Raw genomic sequence first — 10,181 nt, 5'->3', positions numbered from 1 at the left:
GCAGAACTGTCAACTCTCAGCTTAGCTACGATGGAGGTAAAATCCTTTTGTGATGTGAGGGTCATTGAGGTACAGCCTTATGACAATGAAATGCAATGTCTAAAAATTGTTCTTATTTTGGGCTTGTACCACAGTAAGAGCCAAGATTTTAAACTCTACTAAATACAACACAAACAAACCAACAAAAAGACTTTATATATTCACATTCATTTAAGAAAATACTAGTAGTGATGTATCATTTTGAAATAAACAGTTAATATGTTTGGAGTTGTTTAAAATTTATATTGAGAAAAACATATTTTCAGTATTGCTGTAGATGAACATCTACATAAGACTGTTAAATTGATTGTTGTTTTATATCAAACAACTTTTATAATACTTATATTTATTTATTGTTATAATATTTTATAAATTTTAAGGAATATGACAAAAAAGATTGTAGGTACTGAAGGGGAGGTCTCTGGAAGGAGTTGGGGTACAAAAGGGAAACAAGAATGGGATTTAATTCTACTTACTTAAAATATGTTTTTAAATGTTAACAAATTCAGATAAATTGAAATCATGTAAGTTTTCTCATCATAATACAATAAAAATTAAAAAAATAAAGAAATTTTACCCATGATCAAAAAAAAAGGAAAAAGATAAAATACTGAAGAAAAAAAGAAATTAAAACACTGTTAAAGTAGGACCTTCCATAGTCATATAGCAGCAGAATTAATAACTAAAATGCCCACATTACTAAAAGCCATATACATATTCAATGTGTCCCCACCAATGATATTCTTTAAGGAAGTAGAAAAATAATCCTAAAATTCAAAATAGTAATCCTGGGCAAAGGAACAATACTGGAGACATAATAGCATTTGAGTCTAAGATGGACTCCAGAGCTGTAACAAAAACATAGTATTAGCATAAAACAGACATAAGAATACATGGAACAGGACAGGGATCAAGAAATAAACTCACGCACCTGATTCTTGAGAAAGGGGTCAAAAATACATTTTGAAAGACAACCTCTATAGCAAATTGGCCTAGGAAAATGGGATATTAGGGCCAATGAGATGGTGCAGTGAACAAAGGCACTTGCTACCAACAAGTACACAATATGTGTTCAATCCCCTGGATTCACATGGTAGAAGGTAAGGGTAGAATAAACTGCAACAAACTCTATTAACCACTACATGTGTACCAACCTTCCCACACAAAGAAGTAAGTAAGTAAGTAAATAAGTAAATGGATTTTAAAGACTAGATATACATATATGGAAACTTGTGAGGCTAGAGAGATGGCTCAGCAGTTAAGAGCACTGGTTGCTTAACCAGAGGACTTGGGTTCAATTCCCAGTACCCACATGGCAGCTCACAGTTGTCTATAACCCCAGTTTCAGAGAATATAGTATCCTCAGACATATATGCAGACAAAACATCAATGCACATAAAAAAAAATTTAAAAAAACACACAAAAAATTTGAAACTTGAAATATAAAAACTCAAAATAGAATCAAAGAATTGGAAATCACTGAAAGAAAATATAGGTAATCTCTTCAAAATCCAGAGTTAGAAACTGCCTTCCCCTTCCATGTTTTTCTATTCTGCTTTTTCTTTTTTTTTTTTAAAGATTTATTTATTATTATAAATGAGTACATAGAAGAGAGTATCAGATTTCATTACGGATGGTTGTGAGCCACCATGTGGTTGCTGGGTTGGACTCACAACCTTCGGAAGAGCAGTCAGTGCTCTTACCCACTGAGCCATCTCACCAGCCCTCTATTCTGCTTTTCTTATTTACAATACCCAAGCTATGGAAAGCAGCCCAGGTACAATGTAGTATACAGACACACACTACAGTATTATTCATTATCCATAAAGCAAGCCAGAGTAAGTTATTTGATGGAAAATACATGGAACTGGTTGATGCCATGTTAAGCAAAATAATCCAGTCTCAGAAAAGTATTACAGGTCTTCTCTCATGGTCAAATCTGGGTGGTGGGAGTAACGTGGCATAAAAGTAAAAGGGAAACTATTACAGAAAAGACAGGGGATCAAGACAAGGTGAAGGTGGGAGGGAAGAGAGGATCCTAAGACAAGAGCCATGAGGAAGATGATGAAGGGTTATATAAATGCATGAGAATGTCACAATAAAAATTTCAACTTTACATGATTAATATGGACTAAAAAAAGTAGCTCAATGCTCATATACTGGTGAAGTGAGTGGTAAGGATACAAGGAAAAGGAGTTAAGAATTAGGGTTACTCTGTTATTGTATATTACTCATGTTACCACATGGTGTTATTTCAAACTGCATTTAGATTAGCTATACACTGCAAACTCTAAGAGCAACCACAATTTTTTTTTTCCTTAAGATATGACTGAGGGTTGGTGAGATGGCTAAGTAGATAAAGGCACTTGCTGCCAAACCTGATGACCTGAGTTTGATTCCCCAGAACCTATGTTGTGGAAGGAGAGAACTGACTCACAAAGTTGTCCTCTGACCTCCATGTGCTATTTCATGCACACACACAATAAATAAATGTATCCTTTTGTGGGGAGCCGCAGCTGCCACCCTATATACATATATATTGAACACCTGGTCTCCGGCCAGAGCAGAGAGCATTGAGATAAACAAGCCTTAGTTGGAAAAGCTGTGTGCCTCTAGTTTGTGATGCAAGCTGGCGTGATTTCTCATAGCCTATTATGCTTTGCCACGTACTGATGCTGATTGGGACCAGGGAAAGTATTTAACCCACAAGGGATGGAGGCTGGATATAGGAATTAGGAGTAAGTATGTAAGGGATAGTAAGTAAGATGTGAGAGATTAGGAGTAAGTATATAGAGAATACTGAGTAAGTATGTATAGATAGGAGTAAGTATGTAGATATAGAAGTAAGATGTATGTAAGAATAGGAGTAAGTAAGATGTAAAGATAGAAGTTAGATGTAAGGATAGAAGCAAGATGTAAGAATAAGAATAGAAGTAAGATGTGTGTAGTAAGATGTAGGGAATAGGAGTAAGTAGGAAATAGGAGTAAGTAAGAAGAAAGTAGAAAGATGTAACTAGTAAGATGTAAGAAGATATAGAAGAATATAAAAGAAGCTAGCTAGAGAAGAAGTAAAAATGAAGGTTCCTGAATAAAACCTGCTTGGAGAAGAGCTTGTGTTTGCCTCCCTATTTCCGCTGGACGGAAAAGGCGCCTGACATCCTTTTAAATCTATGACAAAAGTGCTAGGGAAGGAAAACAATGGAATCATCTCAAATGCTTGGTTAAAACAGTAAAAATATTGAACATAGTGGCATATGCCTGTAATGACAACATGCAAGATGATGAGGGAAGAAGATAACAAGTTTGAGACCAGCCTGGGCTACAGGGCAAGACCTAGTGTATCTCATACACACATGCATTCATGCACATACAAGTAAAATTGCAAATTAAAGAGGAACTCACATGTAAAGATGAGGAAAGGATTCTAAATAATGTTCACACACACACACAAATCAAAAAGCATGCAATAAAGCACAAAAAGTACCTTCCTAGAGTCCATGCAATGCAGTTTTACTCAGGATGTAGCTTATATAAGGGAGCAGTAGAGAATTATACTGAGAAAATCAAAACAACAGTTTTGCAAACTCTATACAAAGGGAGGAAAAGTCTGAACTAATATCTTATTTTAATACATTCACCAAGGACAGAAAGGACGCAAGCCTGTCTGCCTTCCTAGCTCTTTCTGCTGAGTTTCTCAGGACTTGCAGTGAATGTGATTATGTTTAGTTAGCATAAAGTTGGCAACTTCTAGCACACTTGATAAAGGACATGTAGATAAGAAGTCATGCTGTGGACTGGGAATGTAGTTCAACTGGCAGAGTACTTACCCAGCAAGCAGAAAGCTCTGGGTTTCAGCTACATAAACCAGCATGAACAAACGCCATGCTTAAGACCAGTATCTACTGTCTTATAACCATCATAGCACTTCCTATGCAAATAAATACTAGACAGAGCTAGTTAATTATGTGGAATTCTAGAAGAGACAACTAAAACTCCAAGGCAAAGTCATTGTCCAATGTTAATGCAATGGGCAGCCACCACTGAACGTTAACTCAGAAAGATTACAAAACAAGCCATGCAGTGAACTATCACCTAGAGAGAAGATCTGCACAAACAGCCAATAGGAAAATGTGCAACCAAGCTTTAGAAATAGCACAAAATTAAGTAAGGTTAAATGTCCAAAGATAACAGGAAGAATTAAAATACTAGAGGCAAAAAGAAAAACAACTAAGAATAAAGACTTCTAAAACATTAAAAATTAATATTCCTGGCTAAATATTAGCTCCAAAGTATACCTATAACCTACTGAGAAGGACTGAGAGAAGTCTGGGAATTATGACATCCTAAATAGTGAAAAATATCAATAAAAGCCTTACATGGCAGATTTAAGGGAAACACATTGTATGGGATAAAAAAGGGAACTAAACAGTAAGAAGATGACCTTATTCAACTTCAGACAATCTTGTAGATCAAGACAAATTATCAGAAAAAAGATACATATTAATTAGTGCTCACAATAGTGTCATGAATTAAAACAGAAAAGGAAGGGCACAAAGAATACTAATTAGATGGGATAGTCAGAAGAACTGAAACTTCAGCATTTTAGCAGTTCTTTGAGAGAAGTAAGGAAATAAAGTCTTGTGAGAATCTTGATAAAAAATTCTAGGCAAAAGAAAACCCAAGCAACACTTTGGTGATAAAGTGAGTTTTTTATACTGAAGTTGGTTGAAAGAATAGAAGATTCACTATGATCAGTCATACTCATCAGTCACACACATACTCTCTCTCAATCTCTCTCACTCACTTGCTCACTCACAGACACATATACTAAATATAAAGTGCTTTTAAAAGTTTTAAAGAAATAATCACTTAAATTATATATACCTATCAATTTGCAATCAATAAACAGAATATAAAGCCCCCCAAATAAAAAACATTACAGAAAAACAATTTTGTAAACAAAATGATAGTCTAATTATAGCTATCAGAAACCACAACTATCAAGCAACAATTACTTAACACAGAAATGAGCAACAAGCTTTACTGCTACTAAACAAATGTCAGCATTAGAAAACGCACTGAAAATGTTTGGAGGGGAAAGTCAATCACAACGAAAGTTACAGCAAAAGTAGGAAAAAGAATGAAAAGATGAGGAGTGCTGTAAACTGTGGAAAAGCTGGAGGGAATGGAGCTATGTGTAAGCACAGTGCAGGTGTATGGGAAAGGTGGACTTAGTTCTACTCTAGGGAAGGAGTAGAATTGTAACTAAAGAACATTGAGAATCGAGGGGAATGCTAGGTGTAGGCCCAACTACGGTTACAATGAATATACAGAGTATGTCATTTGACAACTGCAATAATGCAGTCAAAAGCCAACAAGGGTCTGAATACAATAACAGTACAAGAATGCAGAAGTGGGATCTACTGTGAACAACATTTTGAAAAGAGAAAAAATTACAAAAGAAAGTAATGGTTTAGTGGTTAAGAGTGTGTGCTCTTCTTCCAGAGGACTGGAACTTGGTTCTCAGAACCCACATTAGACTACTCACAGCTGGCTGCTCACAACTATCTGCACTTCCCAGGAGATCTGACCCCTTCTTTTCGTTTCTGCAGGCACTTGCAGTCATGTCTGCAGTAACTATAAACAGACTCATACATCTACACATATTAAAGACAAAATATATATATATTAAAAAGAAAACAGGGCTTAGTGTCAAGAAACCTCAAGTTTTCAAGAGACACAGAGGAAAAAAATGCCACTTGTGAATATGAAAGACCTCGAAGGGGGGGAACAGTTTAACATAAAGGAAACTGGATTTTCTTCTGTATTTACAGAATGCAGTAATGACAGGGCACTGAAATAGAAATACAGAGACTGTATTTATGTATGATAAAATCAACACAATAACAATTGAATTCTTAAGGCCAAATGGGATGGCCTAGAGTACTTGGATGCCCAGGACCTAATAAAAATAAGCTCCTGTCTTTTTAAAAATGTTCATCTACAAATATATACGCCCTATTATTTTCCTTGACATTCCAGGATATTTATGAGCTTATTAGTATGACTTTGGTTTCAAAAAGTTAAATTTGGTTTGAGGAGAATAATGTGGATAGAGCTTTGAGTGGTACCCACGGTTAGGAACAGGAAGAAAAGCACTCAAGCAAACCAGAAAGCATTGAAGGAAAATATCCTTTAAAAAGCAAAGGATAGTAAATGGAATAAAATACAAGAGATTGGGAGTGAGTTGGAACTGAGGTGAAACAAGAGTCTAGCTTTGACCTTTGTACCAACCAATGTTCCCCAAATGAAGTAACAAATCCCGTCTTTACCGACGGAGCAAAACAACTCCAAGTACAGACTGTTCTTGTATCAATTCTGCATATCAAAGTAATGGACGTATTGATATATAAACTAGTGAAGCTGACCTTTTCATTAATCTGACATCACTACGAAGAGGGCCATTGCTACCAAGATTTTAAAATTAGATGGAGAGATACAAAACAAGATAGAGACTAGAGCAATAAACAAAAACCTTTATAAAAGGCCTTTATATTGGAGATTCATCTAAAATGCATACCGAATTTCACAAAATAGCTATATGGAATTTGGTACAACTGCCTACTTCAATAAAACATAAGCTTTCCAATTCAGTCTAATGTACTTTTATAATAATCTTCACTTTTTAAAAAAAAAATTCTTCACATTTCCTTGTGGTAATGTACCACCTTGAGAGCCTGAAATGTATTTTTGACAATCAGGAATTCAGCCCCATAATACAACTATTCTTGGAAATGAAAATGGTAATTTTAAATGTATTCTAGGACTTTTCTTTAAAGTTATTGCTGCACTTGGAGTGGAAACTAGTCGTAGCTCCCCCCCCCCGCCCCGCCCTGCCCTAGCATCATGACAGAAATGGCAGTGACAAGAGGCTCTGCAACCTGCTGACTCACACAGTTTCTTCTAAAAGGCACGCACATTAAGCAACAGCGCTCTGGGATAGGATCATTTGCGGAGTGGAAGGAAAAATCGCTGAGAAGTAAAAATATGCAGCCACTAAACCACAAGGTGCACACTGCCCAGTCAAGGACGATGTAGAACAGAGAAATCGGCGAGTCTCCAGTGAACTGCCAGAGATCACCCCATTCAGGACCCGGCGACGCGCCAGCGCAGACGGGGGGCTGGGCGGGACCACCGGCGGGGGCGGGACGCAACCAACCAAAACACCTCCGCGGCCACGCCCGCCGCACAGGGGCAGCGGGGCCCAGCGCTCGCCCGGACACTCGAGGCCTGCGCGCCGGGCCTCCGAAACACCCGCGGGAGAGCCAGACGGAGCGCCCACGCCGCGGAGGCCACCTGCCACCGCGCCGGCTTCCGGCCACTCACCGGGACGCAGGCAGTAGTCACGGGCGCGGAGGCTGCCACTCGCCTCCCACCAGGGATGAGGTCCGCATCAGCCCGTCCGGCCTCCTCCCAGCTGGGGCGCCCGGACCCCAAATACTGGCGCGTCTGGCACCACCCTCCGCTACGCCCCGCCCCGCCGGAAGTGACGCAAGCTCTAGGTCGTGTTTTTCTGCCTTCTGCCCTCCTAAGCCTGCGTATTAGCGCGCGGCGGTGGGAGCGAGGGAGCGGGCGGGGAGTTCGTTGGAGCTGAGTGTTCGGGAGAGGCGCGGCTTCCGAAGGGACAAGTTCTACTTTTATGGTCTGTTGTGACGGTTAGGCGGAGGTCAATGGCTTTTAATCTCAAGTGCTGTCTCAGAGTAGAGCTCCTGGTTGCTTGCTTGCCGGTTACCATCCCCTATTTCAGCAGGATTGAGCGTGCCGGAGGTTCTGCGCGTGCTCCGTGTTGCCCAGGTTCCTGGGAACCGCTTTAACAGCAGCCTGGATGTGAGCTGCCTGCCTGGACCCTGTGATCCTGCTGTGGCGGTATCTCTTCTCGGTTTCTAGCACAGACAACTAGGGTCTGTCAACTTAAAAGCTTTTTTGCATATACCATCCTCCTGGAAGTTAGCGTGTACTACTCCCCAGATGGTCCCAGAATCAACACGTTGAAATTTTGATAATTTTTGTGTACCAGGAAGGCAAACTACAACCTGTCACAGGTCTAGTGTTAACTTGTTAGCTAGACCATGAGATTAGGGCCTCAGTGTTCACCTTCAAGGGTAGCAGAGGGCTGTAGCCCTGTAAAATGAAAATGATTGTAAAGCCCTTTAGGAAGGGCATTACGTGTGATGCCAGATTCACTGACAGTTTTTTAGGGGTTATGGATTACAGAGGTTACGCATTACAAAGGTTAAAAATGTAGTAGGACTATAAACTTGAGGTGAGTGCAGGCTACATAAGAAGACCTTGACACTTCCTTTCCCTAAAAAAATAAAGAAAAAAAAAATACTAGGCATTTGGGGAACACAAGATGCTGGGTTGTGTCTACCATAATGTCTGGGTAAACCCTAGCAGTATATTAGCTGTTAAATAGCTACATAACAGTTCAAATATGTACTCCAAAAATTAAGAAAGGCTTGGAAGTAACTTTAGTTCTTGATTTTTTTTTACTATTAATTTACTAATATTAAAATATCCTGACCCTGTTGAAATGGTGGAAAGATTGGTCAGAACCCTAGTGAGCTGTCAGCTCCAAGTGCTGACACAACAAAGAGTGGAGTTTAGAATAGTGGGAAAAGGGGGTGGTCATTGGATGGAAGAATATGAAGAGATGACATAAAGTAACAGACATTCTTGTTGAACAGAAGCAGATCCTTGGTGAGGGAAGGTGAGAATGACCAGTTACCCAGAGTGGGGATTCATTTTATACCAACTTAGAGGATCCTTGCTAACACAGGACTTAGATAGGTCCAAGGCAGAGAGGTCGAAGGATGACAGGTACCTGTGAAAAGTCATAAAAGGAACCTAACTTAATCTGGGTCAAGGAGTCAGTAAATCACCATACCCTCTCCCTTTGTTTTTAATGTTTAATAACTTAATTCCTTAAGTTAGATAATATACCCAGATTTTCTTCCTATGTTAGAGATTTCCGTGCAACTGTCCATTCCTCCTCTACCTCCCTCCCCTTCCCTTGTCACTAATTTTACCTCTAATCAGTAAGAAAGCTTACTGGCTCTTCCATTACCATCGCTTGCGATTCCTTCAGCTCTGTGCTCTCCTTTTCTTTAGCTTGCTGTATGTAAGTCTCACATAAACTGGTTCTACAGTTTGTACCTAACCTCTTACCCAGTCTCTTCTGCAAGGAAAATTATCTTTCAGAATTGCAAAACCGATCATGTGCTTTCACAGAGCAGAAAGATTGGACCAGGAGCACTTCTTTGGTAAACCACAGGGATGTGACAAGCTTTAACTATGAGGTTTCTCACCCCTTGCCCATTATTTTTTACCTTCCAGAAACACCATTATTTTACCATAAATCTTGAGCCTTTTCATAACTAGTGCCTCTGTATATGCTCTTGGCCCAGATTTCCTCCTGTCCTAGCATTCAGATTTGGACTTAAACCAAGAAACTCTTGCCTTCCATAGAGCAAACTGTTTATTGTACTTAAACTTGTTTCACCTATATCCCTCACTGCACAAGGTTGTAATTTATTCATTTGTATCTTGGCATTTTCCCTATAAGCCAGAAGTATAATGTTGTATTTGTACTTCTATTTTGTTATCTGACATATTATCTATCCAATAATTGACTCTACAATTCTACATTATAGAATTTAGGGGAAGAAAATGTTTTATCATTTAATTTCAACCAAAATAAATAAATTCAGTAGTATGTAAAATACTACTGAATATTACATATTAACAGTAGAGTAATGCCTTCAGAAAACAGTTAATGCTGGGAATAAAGATAAATGTAGCAATTGTTTAACTGTTCACCTATGTAAAATAGACATCCACATGGCTGTCATATCATGTACTTGATATTTTCATTCTAAGTAAAGGGTTTATTGGTTATTTTATGTTGTTCAGGTATTTACATGTCAGGATACATAGTCAGACCCTCTTTCTACTAACTATTAAAGTCTGGTTTAATGCCAGGCAGTGGTGGCACACGCCTTTAATCCCAGCACTTGGGAGGCAGAGGAAGAGGCAGGTGGATTTCTGAGTTCGAGGCCTGCTTGGTCTACAGAGTGAGTTCC

The 10,181-nt window shown here is 38.9% G+C and overlaps 1 protein-coding gene across 1 annotated transcript in view; it reads right to left on the bottom strand.

The window, feature by feature from the left end:
* Nucleotides 1–7,605, bottom strand: part of Pnpla8 (patatin like phospholipase domain containing 8) — a 42,868-nt gene extending 35,263 nt beyond the window's left edge. Inside the window, exon 1 of the mRNA XM_031355291.1 lies at nucleotides 7,426–7,605. The gene's annotated coding sequence lies outside the window, so the exon portion shown is untranslated. The remainder of the gene's footprint in view (nucleotides 1–7,425) is intronic.
* Between the last annotated feature and the right edge of the window lie 2,576 nt (nucleotides 7,606–10,181).

This window comes from Mastomys coucha, unplaced genomic scaffold (assembly GCF_008632895.1).
Source record: "Mastomys coucha isolate ucsf_1 unplaced genomic scaffold, UCSF_Mcou_1 pScaffold6, whole genome shotgun sequence".
Classification (NCBI taxonomy): Eukaryota; Metazoa; Chordata; class Mammalia; order Rodentia; family Muridae; genus Mastomys; species Mastomys coucha.
Note: the sequence above shows the minus strand (reverse complement) of the source record. Positions and strands in the feature narration are given on the sequence as shown.